The sequence below is a fragment of the Anopheles nili genome, chromosome 2, assembly GCF_943737925.1.
Source record: "Anopheles nili chromosome 2, idAnoNiliSN_F5_01, whole genome shotgun sequence".
NCBI lineage: Eukaryota > Metazoa > Arthropoda > Insecta > Diptera > Culicidae > Anopheles > Anopheles nili.
Genome location: NC_071291.1, coordinates 29804044 through 29817047, shown reverse-complemented (window position 1 = coordinate 29817047; position 13004 = coordinate 29804044). Strand labels below are relative to the sequence as shown.

The following is a 13004-nucleotide window of genomic DNA, read 5'->3' as shown; positions in this document are numbered from 1 at the left end:
CACAGTCTACTACCGCTCAGCTCACAAGGGTTACGAGAGAGAGAAAGAGAGACAGTTTCGCTCTCCCCGCTCATCTCACTTAAACCCGGCTCAGTCTCACTCGCTCTCACGACAATGCGAACATTGACGGGTTTTTTCATTTCTCTCCGATCTTTTCGCGGCGCCGGACGTGTTTTCCGTTCGTCTCGCGCTATATCGAAAGCGTTTCCCGCGAGTTTTTCCATCCGTCGCCCGGAAAAACAGGTTCCCGGGCGCCCGTGTGCCCACGGAGGAACCAGACACAGTTACGTTACGACCGTCGCGAGCCCACGGTGCCGTGCCGGTTTGTGTGTGTGTGTGTGTTGCGCAGTGAACCGCAGTGAGACGCAAAAGAAGTAACACAAATTTCACGTCAGCCCCCCCAAAAAGCTCGGCACATTCGGTGCGGCGTGATTTCGCGGCACGAAAGAACACGGCGTCCCGGAACCCGGGTTGTCACCAGTTCTGATCGGCAACGTGCCCAAAGTGGCGTGTGTGCGTGAGTGAATTGCGTGTGTCATCAGGTGAATTTAGCGCCAGTGCGTGGTGGCCAATCGTAAGTGAAGCCGTGAAAATGGCTCCCTGGCTCCATGGAGTCGTCGAGTTAAAGTTTGAGCTGTCAGATCGCGAGTAGTCGCGTGTGTGTGTGTCGGCAGGATGCAAAAGGCCGTCACAGCCGTACAGCCTTAAGCTGTAACACTACTTTGTTGCGTTCAGCGTTTTGCGGAGGCCACGGTACCGTTCACCCGGTATTCCCGGTGTTTTGTCCAGCATCCCGTCTCGTGCATCCGTTCGTCGCTCTCGCTCTCTACCATGGCCGGAATTATGTTAGAATGTGGGTATTGGGGCCACATGGGTGGAAGGCGAATCGGGGCTTTTGTTGTTGTTGTTGTTGCTGTACGGTGCGGTTGCCCATTGCCGCCCTTCGGAGGAGCATTGGCTTGTTTTTTCGGTGGGCAGGAAAAGCACCGGTTTGCACGTTTTCGAGCCTTCACGAGCCTATGGCCCGTTCCACTCCCGTGGGAGAGGAAGGAAGAAGTGAAACCAAAAAAAAGGCAGCCAACAACCGAGTGAGTGAGCTGGCAAACGGGTTGGCTCACCGGCTGGTTGCGAGATGGCCACAGCTCGCTTCTCGTGTGCGGGCTCGGCGTCTCCGTTTTCCGGTTTTTTTTTGTCTGTTTTCATTCCACGACTGGCTTAAGGACGGCGCCTGTGGTGGGTGGGAGGCTGACTCCGAGGTTGGGCTCTGGAAATCACGTTTTTTTTGGCTTCAACACAACCCCCGTTGTTGTTGTGTGTGGTTCCATTCACGCGTACACCCAGCCGTTGGTTGGGTTTGTTGTGCTTTTTTTTTCGACGTGTTTCACGGGGAAGGCTCTAGTTTTTTCGGTGGTTTCGTCGAGTGCAAATCCGCGTGCGTGTTCCATCACTCGAAGGGTAAATGAGGGACGGTTGCATGCGTGTGTGCGTGCGTATGTGAGATGCATTCCTCTAGCCTGTGCATGTGCAAATGCGACAAATGCAAGAATGCTTGCGCACCGAAACACCGTGTGCAGGTTCTGCAAGTGAAGGTGAACAGATGAGAAAAAAAAATGTGGTACAAAGGTGCGGGCGATGAGAAGAAGCAAAACTACGAATGAGAAGAAGGAAAAAACAAACTACTCCGAAAGCCAGCGTGCGCGAGATGCTCGAAAGAAGTGCAATGAAAATAAAAGCACGCCACACGACGTGCGAGATGAAACAACGCACACAGGCGCTCGCGCGTGCGTTCGATGGTCTGTGTTGGTGCGATGCTCCGGCAGGAACGCTGAGTGCGGACGGAACGAATCGAGGCAAAATAACACGCCGAAGGAAACGGCGACCGTGGTTGGGAAGAAGCTGTAAGAAAGAAGAGGAGTAGGTAGGAAAAATAAAAAAAAAACAAACAAATACCAAATGAGAAAATACGCTGGCGGATGAGCAGGCAAGCAGGTAGGCAGGCTGGCACGCAGGAAGCAAGGAATGGCCAGAACGGGCAACGGGGCGAAGAACGAATGGAGAAAAAGAAAACGAAACGAGCTTACAGCATCCACGGGCGCACGAGCTTAAGGAAGCTCTGCCGCTTGCGTTGTGAGAATGTTGCAAAATTCCACCGCTCACTAGATCTATTTTAGATTAATCTTCCCTTTTTTTTTTGCTCCACCCGGTCGCGGTTCTGGATCATTGGGTGTGCTCTCGTTCACGTTTTGCTTCTTGTTCGTCTTCTCTTTTTGGTTTTCCACTGGAGCTGGCAGCCTGGAGCCTGTCCATTTACAGTTAGCCGGCGTTTAGGTTGTCGGGCTGTGAGTAGGGCCCTTTTTTGCGGCTCATTGGACGGGAATGGATTCGCAAGAACGACAGTGAGTTGCAAAGAGTGAGATAGATAGAGAGACGGACCGAGAGAGAGAGAGAGCGAACATGTAAGCTTTAAGGGTTCCCACGGTGCACGGAGATTAAGCCCTTTTTCCTTGCGCGAATCGGCCGAACGCCCTTTGCGCAGCGCCATCACGTAAATGGGCGACATTTAAACCGGCTGGAATTATTTCTCAATCCGATCCGAAGGCTCGTTGCCAATTCTCGTCCGTGTGCACTTTCGGTGCATTTTGTGCATCGATCGAACGACGTGTCTTGAAGAATCTGGAGGAAGCGCGTCGATCCTTGCGAGGATCATCCAGAACAGCAGCAACAACGGGATCAAAAAAAAGGTAAGTTTTGGCACCCTTTCATTTTTTATCATTCACATTCCACTCGTACTCCCTCACGCCATCACGATAAATGGAACCCTTCACACACACTGCATTCGATCGTCGGGATGCGCCATTTAATTGCACGCTGGGATGTTCCGCGAATGTCTTCTTGCTCTTGGCGTTTAATCTCATTAATCAAAACAAAGCCACTCGAGGGAAAACCCTTGGACACCCTGTAGCCGAGTTGGTGAACTCCGTGAAAGCTTACCAACGACGACACACCCCCTGGAATGTCGAAATTCCAGAGCACTCGGTATGTGCGAGGTTGCTTCCGGCACCTTTCTCCAGGAGTTGATCCGGGGAGAGTTTGAAAAAAAAACCAAAAATGAACGTCAGCTCCACGGGGAGAAGTGCCCGATCCAAGCTCGAGATAGACTGCCGTGGGTTTGTCAAAGGTTGAGATTGATATCGGAGATTCGAAGCGAGTTGCGTTGGCTTTTTCCCTTGTGTGCTTTCGCCGCGGGGTGTTTAAGTTGCCCGTAGGTTTGACGATCAGACGTACTCCGTGGACGGGTGATAGTCCACGGTTGGCCTGCGCGGTCTCGGTCTATCTATCGGTCTCCGTCAAATGCCGTAGAGTCGTCGCGAAAACGAACGCCATTCGATCGCACATATTGGGAGAGTCTTGAAGGTAAAGAAAGCAACAAAAAATATTCATAAAAATGAAGGCGGCAGGCCCCGTCAGAGGTTGAGCCCGACCACCTGCCGTTCACACCGGGACTCGATTGATGTGATTGTGGCCAACGGAATGAACAAAAAGAGATAGAAAGAGAGACAGAGAGAGCAAGCGAATGAAAAATCACGCGGCGAACGATCGCCAGCCATATCGTGCGTCTTGATCGTTTCTCGGCCGTCTTTTGTCGCCGTCGTCGTATTAAGGCTCGGATGGATGGTTTTATGTGCATTTAATGCGATCGTATAGCAAAATTTATGTCCCACCCAGTTGCAGGACCGTTTCTTGCTCGCTTCTCCCCTAGCACGGCAGAGGGCCCTGCTTGGGATAAACTCCTCCGAAAGCTTATTGCATCTTAATGGGCCACTTCGGGATCGGATTTGGATTTGTTCGGTAAAACGCAGCGCAGAATTAATTCCCGCACAGCTTCGCAACAGAGCGAATCCGCTTTCACTGCAGGCGCTCTCTGGCGGGTTCTCGCGTGTTGGAGCTTTTGTTTTGCTTCTTCTCGCCGTTTTTCTTGCTGGTGGATGTGTTTTTAAAATTAATCAACCGTTGTTAATGGTTAACGATGCCAGGTTTAATCACCGCATTATCGATCGGGCTCGTGTCGAGTACGTGGGGTTCCGCAAAACTGCTCTTTCGGCTTGTGTGGGAACGATGGCCATCAATAACCCGTGAGCGTTCGATTGCAATCGATGAAGCTTGTCAGAGGGGTTTTGGTCGGTTTGTTCATGTGAAGGTATGTTCCTCAATTGAAATGGCGAAACCCCCTTTCCGTATCCGATGGGTGTCGAAAATTGGGATGCTGCCTATTTGGGACGGCTTCGGATGCCATTTAAGGACGAAAGTTTAAGTTCGCCAACATCGAAAAAGGGGCAGAAAAAGTACCACACCAGTGCTCTCCTTCGATCGGGCCACCTTGGGGCATTTTCTGCGCCCTCATCCAATTCCCTTCGGTGTGACCACCTGCACCCAAGGACATCACGCCGCCCAGACACGATTGGGCAAAGTTTTTCGGGCAGGATAGCCCGGTTGCGAACGTGACGGCTACCCGCTGTCTGCGTGGTTTGCCAGGACGACAGGAGAGCTGGGGACGACGAAAAAACATCCTTATTTATCTTTCTCACTTGCCGATCGGTGTTAAATCCGCCGGGCGGTTTAAGAAGCAGCATCCGGCCCTTTTTCCCATCTGCATGCGCGCGCCCATTCACGGTTGCCCGTTTCCAGCGCGTGTTGTACAGGAAAAGGAAGGAAAAAAAAGCAGGACGAAAAGCAGCGGAACAAAAGCGGGCCCGGCGAAAGGACTAACGAATCGGGGCGGAACCGAACTCGAATAGCACCTAATTAAACATCCCTATCTCGGGGGCCCTGGTTGGGTCGCTTCCGTTATCCTTTCGGCAGCCGGGAAGAGTCCGTACCTGCGGTTCCGGCTTGCGAGGAGCAACCTGCCGTGTCTTCCCACGGCGTTGGTAGCAGTTGGCCACGGATGTGTCCCGTAAGCGATGCCGAACGAAATTCTATCCTTCCAATTAAACATTCTCACCTGCAGTGGGCGCGATGGCCCTTCCCTAGCCTGGGTTTTGGTCGTCGTTGGTTGTTGTTGTTGTTGTTGGCAGGATCAGTATGTGTGTATTTGTGCTCATCTGCCTGCGAAAGCCCAACCTGGCAAGTGTCTGGCCACTTTGAGCGGGGACTGGTGCGAGAGGCTGGATGCCGGGAGTTTGCAAAGTTTAATTCGTGAAAATTTATAGCCCACCTCCTCCCCCTCCCCACACTGGTGTGTGGGTGGATGCGGGTGTTTTGTGCTCGAAAATGGCGTTCGATTGTCGTAATTGAAATATTCAATTGGCTGCCAGAGCGTGAGGCCCGTGAGAAGAGTGGGGCCGGGTTTAGGAAATTAGGCGCCCGTTGCGGAGGCGCTAGGACGAATTTCCACGCGACCGCTTTCGTATTTGGAGGCGCTTTATTGGGCGAAGCGTCATCGCGCCTTGCCGGTGAGCTTTATCTTTACGATTATTTTACGAGCTCGGTTATGGAAGCTCGTTTGGCGGTATCGAAATAATTTGAAACCAAACCGGTGCGCTGGGACGGCGGCTCGTCCTTGCAGTGTTTCTGCTTCTTTATGTAGGTGTGTGCGGTGATTGTTGAAGCTTCGGATTCATATGCCGGGTCGTTTCAATTTAGCGGATCTCAGACTGAGCGACAGGGAAAAAATAAGCCAAAAACAATCAAAATTACATCATCTTTTATCACGCCACGCCACGTGTCTCGTTTAATCGTACGGGCTTCCAGGTAACCGGGGTGTCTCAAATAAACGATAATGAACCCGCGTATTTTCACCGGAAAAGTCCTCGCTGGAAGGGGTGTTGGGTTTTGTTTTCCTTTTAAAATTTCCCACCCCCTGCTCATGACGAATTTCCTCGAGCTCGGTGCAAACAGTTCGATAGATAAAACCCGCCACCGAGTGTGTCCTGGCATCGTTAGTTCGGCAAAATGATGCCATCCCTTTCGCGGGCCATTCAGTCGTCCTAGAACCACTACCACCCTCTAAGCATGCTTTTACACCAACACGTCTCGTGGCCACACCAAAGAACAGCTGGCTGGTGCGTAATTGTTTGATCCTGCGTTTCCGGGAATGCGTCACCGTACCGGTCCCTGGTCCCGTTGGGAGAAATAATTTCGCATTTTGATTAGATTACTCGGAAAACTCGGCTCGCGACCACCCATTCGGCTTTGTTTTCGTTCCGGAAGTGTTTCGAAGGGCTCACGCAAAACGCGCACCCTCGTGTGAAAGGAAAAACGTGCGCCCTTGTGCCGGGCTCGACGAGTGCGGTCCTTTTTTGGGAAGCTCTTTTTTGAAGGGCTTTTTTCCGCAGGGAATGGAATTGTGCGTCGTTTCCGTTGATCTCGCTCCCTTCACCTCGGTGCTGGGGAAAGTGTAGAGGCACCTTCCTTTACCCTATTCAGCACCCGCTCTCATCGTGGCACCTTTTCATCGTGAACGCGAAGGCATTCCTCTTTTTCCCGGCAATTTCCCCGACCCGGCGCAACGTTCGATGACAGGTTACGCGCCCTTCTATGCCGTCGCATCGGAAGGACGTTTCGTTTTCCGTTGGCCCTGACGGCAGGCACCGAGCGCGTCCTTTACTGCAGTCCCTGGGTGGGCTTCTTCCAACTCACCCATGCACATGTCGCGCGAGATGAGCGTTCTGTCAGTGGATGGAAATGAAAGAAATTAAGGGTGCGCATCGGATTGATGGACGGATCGGGGAGGTTTTTCTTTTTGTCTTCTTATCATACCGGCGGCTATCTCTTTCTGTGCTGGCCGTGTTTTCCCTGGCCACCGGAGGCCACGTGGAAGGAGAGCGTTTTTTTTTGTTATTTTGCTCTTTCTTCGCTCAAACCAACGACATCCTTCAGGGTCGGGTTGGATTTCCGGTGGAGACGGGATCGTAAAACTCACGCGCGCGCGCCTGTTCTCGCGTGTGTGTGTGTGTGTGTGTGCGCGAGACAAATCGCCACCGTGGGTGGATGGAAAAGAGAGACCAAGTCGTGGAGTAGCAACCGCCCCGTGGTCAAGATGGATGAGGTGCGGCTAAGGAAAAGGTATCAAATCTCGTACCGCCGGACCCACAGCAGACCCCGAACCTTCGAGAGGACACTCGGTGTGACTTGCCCGTGGACAACGTTTAGTGTGTGTGTGGTTGGGGTTGTTTTTTTGGTGGTCTGTCTAAAAGAGACCACCTCATCGGTCCACAATCACCCTCACGCTCGCCCGATGATGGTCTATGAAATATGATTGAAGTAATTCTATCCGCGCTCGGTTCGGTTCGGTTTCCACTGAACCTGGATCTAGAAGCGTGTGGACGAAAAGCAGGCCATGAGGGAAAATAAAACGACTTCTTGATCGAAAAGACGCGCTTCAGAGCTGGGAGTCCCACGGGGTCGGAAGGAGTCCGTGTGTGTGCTTGTGTGTCGTTTTTGGGCAGTAGTTTTGTTGTTTTATTTCACCCCGCGTGTGTTTCTACCACTGCTCTGACGTTAACGGTTATCGGGCCACCAACAAAACCTGGCCAAGCCGGGCTTCCCTGCTGCGTCGTGTCAGAAACGCCTCGAACCGGTGCCGGGTTAAGGGTTTGGCCACGAAAGGTGTCGGATCGTTGTGTTGAAGAAATCGATTTTTTCCTCCCAAACGGTGCGCCTTACGGCCACCGGGCATTGTGAAGAAAATCCGGACTCGTTCCGTCTCGCTCGTGCGTGCGTGCATCTTTGCTGGCGCCTGGAGAGCGAGAGAGATTGGCTTTAAAATCGAGCCAAACGGTACCGGCACGCTGACGAGCTTTTTTGAGGGAAATGGTTCGCGATTGATTGGAAAAACGCACCCTCGGGTTCGCGGGACGTCTCGCCGTGGCGTTGTTTGATCAATTTCGCATCGTGTCGCGCGAATGCGTGCCGTCGAACTTTTCGGCAAACCAATTTGCGCGCGACTTTCCCCGGGAAAGCAGGATGGGTTCGGGTTTCGTTGGAGCGTGTAATTGTACACCAGCGAGCTCGTGCGCTCTCGCCACCGGTAATCGATGCCATCAGACGCAATTTTGAGCGTTTATTATTGTGTGTGTGTGTGGGTTTTTTTTGTTGAAAATAATTCCCCGAAATGAACCACCAGAGTGCTACGGGGGTTTTTCGGTGGCGCAAAAGCCATCGCCCTTGGGCACGGTGTGCGTTTTACATTCCACGCTTTTTTTGTTTAAATTATAATGCTTTCTAGTCGCACCACGCAATCGGCCGAGTTCATTTTGTGGCCACGCTTTTTCGTCTGATACTGACGCGGGCGCGTTCGGTTTTTCGGGTGCTGCGTTTGAGCACGCCAAAAACACCAACGTCTGAACTGGTGCGGTTAATGGAGCACATGCTATGTTTGCTCGGTTCTTTTATGTGAATGAAAGAGCACGCGAGGGGGAACAATTCCTTTATTTTTTTTTAGCCACGTTGAAAGAGCAAAATTTTTCATTGCAAAAATAATTTCCCCCGGTGGCTTTAAAGGCGGCTAAGCCGCCAAAATGCTTCCAACATGGAGAAAAAAAAGTAAATGTATGAACAAAACCCCCACCAAGGGCATCATATTTTTATGCGCCACCCACTGATTGAGCGAGCGAGCGCATAGAACGTTATGGAAAAGAAACATTAATAAAACGGCACGCGAACGCGAGAGAGTCGCAGCATTTCACCGGAAAAGCGAAACGCGTTATTAGATTTGTGCTTTTTCAATCAACCAAAGTTGTGCGTGTTGTTGTTTGCCTCTCCTATTTTTTTTCCGGTCCACCTCAAACCGCACCGGTAAATTGACGGTTTATTTAGCAAATGAAACACCAAACCCATTGGTGGGGTACCATTCATTTGTGACTGTTTGATTGCTATGAGTTTGGTCCGTTAGTTTGGTGTTCGTCATCGGGAAAATAAATTCTGTAGCGTTGCTTGAAATGCAAAACGATGAGAAAGCAAACGCAGGACGGGTTACTGCGCTTGTGTGCGCGGTTGCAAACTTTAATGCAGCGCTCTCGGTGCTTGCGATATGCAAATTAAGTGCAAATTTCTTCCTGCTTTCGTCGACCAGGATCCGGTGGCCGGCGATGGATGGCACCCCAAGGGTGGGCAGAACGTTCCATTAAACCTTCCACAGCGCCACAGGACCCAATTAGCAAGTGCCGGCCGCGGTTGGACGAGCGCGGGTAAATATTTAAAATTCGAAACAGCTCCCGCGCAACCGGGGCTGAGGCTTTGGATGAACTCACTGAAAGCTTAGCCGCATGGCAGGGTGGCAACGTGAAACAGAAGCCGCTGGGTAAGCTAATCGAATAAGCCTCGTGTACGAGCAAGCCGCCAGCCTTCTGGATGATCCTGGCTGAATTCGCACGGTGAGAATATCGCATTAGTGCAGTGGTTACATCCTGACGCGACAGCACGAGAAAGAGTGGCTCGATGAAGAGCATCAAGGCTTCGCTTACATTTGCGTTTTGTTGCGCCGGAGTGTCCTTTAAACCGCATTCAGTCACAGCAAGGGCTTGCGTTAGCCTTTCGATGGCTTTCTGGAAGGTGAGAAAGCTCACATTCCTAAGTGCCTCCCAGAGCGCGCTTCGCTTCATCCGAGAACTGCTGTGCTTGAAATGGGGAAGATTTGTTTCGTCGTTTCGTGCGGGCGAGCGAACGAACGTCGGCAAATGAATAAATTTCCCCATTTCCGGCACCAACCGGGCCTGGGAAAATGCAAATACCTTCTAAGGTGTGCCCTCTCGACCGCGTTGTTCCTTTGCCCAGTACGCAGTGGCCGTTTTTCGGCCCACTCACCGGTTAAAACGCGCTGCGTCGAAGCTGATGGTAAGATTTTGCTCCTTCTGGCTATTGGAATTCTCCATTCAGGTTCGAGTTGAATTTCTGACCCATTTCACCTGACTCACGATTAAGAGCAGCCCTCACAATTGCATCCCATTCTTCCTGGCTGCGTGGCGCTCTCAAGGAAGCTGCGTAAATGGAAATTCATTTAGCCCTTGCCACAGACGTATCTGACCACGGCGATTTGTTTCACGCGCGTGTCCTGATCCAACATTTCCACCATGCCGATGTCGTCGTGAAGCGTACCTGGAATCAAGCCAGACCTTTCTCTCGCTCTTCGGCCAACGACTGTTCGCTCAGATTTGCATACTTTCTTCTGCATGAGCTGGAGTGAACCGATGTCCTTCAGCCAGGACCAAGGCGACCCGAGTTTGTGAAGCAAATGGCGCACGGACGTTCTCGGGCGCGTTATGCTAATGCATCCATCAGCCGCCGTCGCCTCGGTGAAAGGTGTGCCCTTCGGGTCAGCGAGGATTCGCTCTTTTGCCAGAACCTGCAGGAGGTGTTCCTTTGACCGTGGTGTCTGACCGTGCAGCTACTGCACAGCCACAGCCGTTACTGTTTCGAAGAGCTGGCTGGTTTCATCACAACGTCTCGTGGTAAACTCGCCGGGCGGGATTTACCTTCGGGTGGGAATTTATTTCAGCTAAAATTGAGCTCAGGATGCTCACGTAAGGATGAAGAAATATGCGCCAGGGCTGGGCTGGGCTCTTTCGCAGACACAAACACAAGTTGCCCGACGTCTCTGCCTGGGCAATGGCGCAAAAGACAAAAGGACGAAAGGATCCTTTTGCGATGGATGGAAACAACCACCTGTCGGGGTGAGTGGAATGTAATGCGGAAACGAAACGCTCCGGGGCGCTACTACACCGAGCGGGAGGTCCTGTGACCTTCAGCCAGACAAGGTGACGGCTTGGGAAAATTCGCATTCATTTCGCAATTCATTCGACCGTCCCGTGACATCCCAAAAAAGCTGACGAGAGGGAGGTCGGTGGCTGCATTTGGTATCTTCCGTCTCTTTCTTTCTACGCCCCCTCACCGGTCTGTCGTGTGCACATTGTGTTGGTGTAACGTTCTTTTATATTTTACCATCATTTATACAAAAAAAGAAAGAAAGCCAACACGAAGGAGAGAGAGAGAGCAACAAAAAAAGAAGAGCGCCCATGACAAACAAATGAAACCTGACGGCATGCCCGGGCGTCGGGATTTTGCTGTGTGGGTGGAGAAAAACAAAACATGCAAACAAATCTTGTGCCCCCTCGCCCTTCGTACCCCCTCGCCCGTGCGTCCGTTTCCGGTTCCTTGGCGTGATCTCACGTCCGGGCGGTACCAAATCTCGCCGACGCTCCTCGTGTGGCTTGAGCGTTTTGTTTTTTTTTGTTGCTTGGGCTGTGAAATTTGTGAGCCTCACACGCCCGTGTGTGTCCCTGACTTTCCTCGAACGGTTCGCGGCATGGGAAGGTGTCGCGTTTCACCTCGTTCGAACGTCTGACGAGTGGATGAGCATATATTTCATCGAGCCGTTTAGCGGACGAACCGCCGAGACGCGAACGTTCTGATGCGAGCTGAACGTTTGTCTCCATAACTCATCGGTGCGGGTTTTGAGGGTCCTGCAGGATGAAGAGGAGTGGTGGTTTCCATTAGGTGGCGGGGGAGGAGAGGCCTCTTGCGTTTTCCTGCCTCCTGAAACTCATCACGAACCTTGCTGCGAGTGGCTTATGTTCGGTTGGGCTGGTCACATCTCTTCACGTTTCCTTTTAATTGCCACATTCATAAATCTTAATCTGTCAACGAAAATTTTTCTACTCCCTCCCCCCATTTTCGGGGTTGTTTCTGAGGCCGAACAGGGACTGGGGGAGGGTTGCGAGCGCGATTTTCAGCCCCCAAGAATGGAGTACGACGGTGTGTTGCTTGAGGCTGCTTAGGGCCTTGTCATAAATCTTTTTTTGAGTAGTTTTTCTTCGGCTCGTCTCATCTCGAAGCCGCATCAGGCGAAACATAAATGTGCCACCGGTGGTTGCGGAGGCAGCGCCAGAGTACTGCGGCTAAGCATCCAACATCGTGGGCTTGGGCCCTAGAAACCGACCCTAAGCGGTGTCCCACGATCGTTGGCAGTGTGTTTGTGTGTGCGTGTGTGCGCGGGTCGTTTCCTTTTCATTTTCCCGTGTGTCAGCCGCGTTGAGTCCCGTTTTTCTCTTCCCTTTTTTCATTCCCAAACCCCTCCGTGATCCTCTCCAAACCGGCAAAAGCACATCCACCCGATCCTCCTATCCTCGCTTACCTTGCATACCTTCTCCCCCCTCCCCCCGTGGGTGGTAAAGGCGCGCGTGTTCGCTGGCTCGCACCCCGGACGATCGGGCGGACGAACCAGAGACGTAATAATAATCTTTATCATCATCATTAACCAACTCGTCACGATTCCAAAATGGTTAACTTTGTTTGGTGCTTCTGCTCTTTCGCTTTCCTCTTTTCAGGTCTCCAGGGTGGGTGGTGCCAGCGGTGGAATGATACCTTCTCGTGCGAGTGGTGGCGGACGGCGGGTTTCCTTCCGCATGCTGGAGCCTCTAAACGGCAGGGAAAACTCGATCACTCGTCGGATGGGGTGGACTCGCATCGCATAGGTCCGTGTAGCTCGTCGCTGTCGATGCGGCATGAAGGCTGGTGGAAGAACACGGAGAGGATGAGAAGAAAAAAAAAAGTATTAAATTCTCACATCCTCCCATCGGGCGGGTGTAATTGCGTCCATCGCATCCTTATGGGTGGCACGCGGAAGAAAAGAATGACGGCACCTCGGTCGGCGAGTGAACATTCCGTCGGAGCCGGCAAGCGCAAGGAACGCAAGGAACGCAAGGAGCGGAAGGAACTCGCCGAGAAGGCGACATTGCTGATGGTGGCGAATGGTCGGCTAAAAGAAGCGACCAACAGCGCGGGCACACTTAATCGACGGTGAAACGTAAGCTAAAGAGCACGAAAAACACAGGCGAAAAAAAAAAACGTTGCCCCACGCCACCGATGGGAATGTGCAGCGAGTGTTGAGAAAATAAAGCATCGCAAGGGCATCGTGACCCTCAGGAAAAACGGAACGAGTCCTTGGCGGGGGTGTGCAATGTAGGGCAGGTATGGGCAGCATGAAACGAAAAGAAAAAAAACGACTA

General features: G+C 52.1%; 1 long non-coding RNA gene across 1 annotated transcript; it reads left to right on the top strand.

The window, feature by feature from the left end:
• The first annotated feature begins 1252 nt into the window (after nucleotides 1-1252).
• Nucleotides 1253-12927, top strand: LOC128730283 (uncharacterized). The gene is made up of 2 exons (XR_008411672.1): nucleotides 1253-2741; nucleotides 12324-12927. It is a non-coding gene; the product is annotated as an uncharacterized LOC128730283 (long non-coding RNA).
• The last annotated feature ends 77 nt before the right edge of the window (nucleotides 12928-13004 follow it).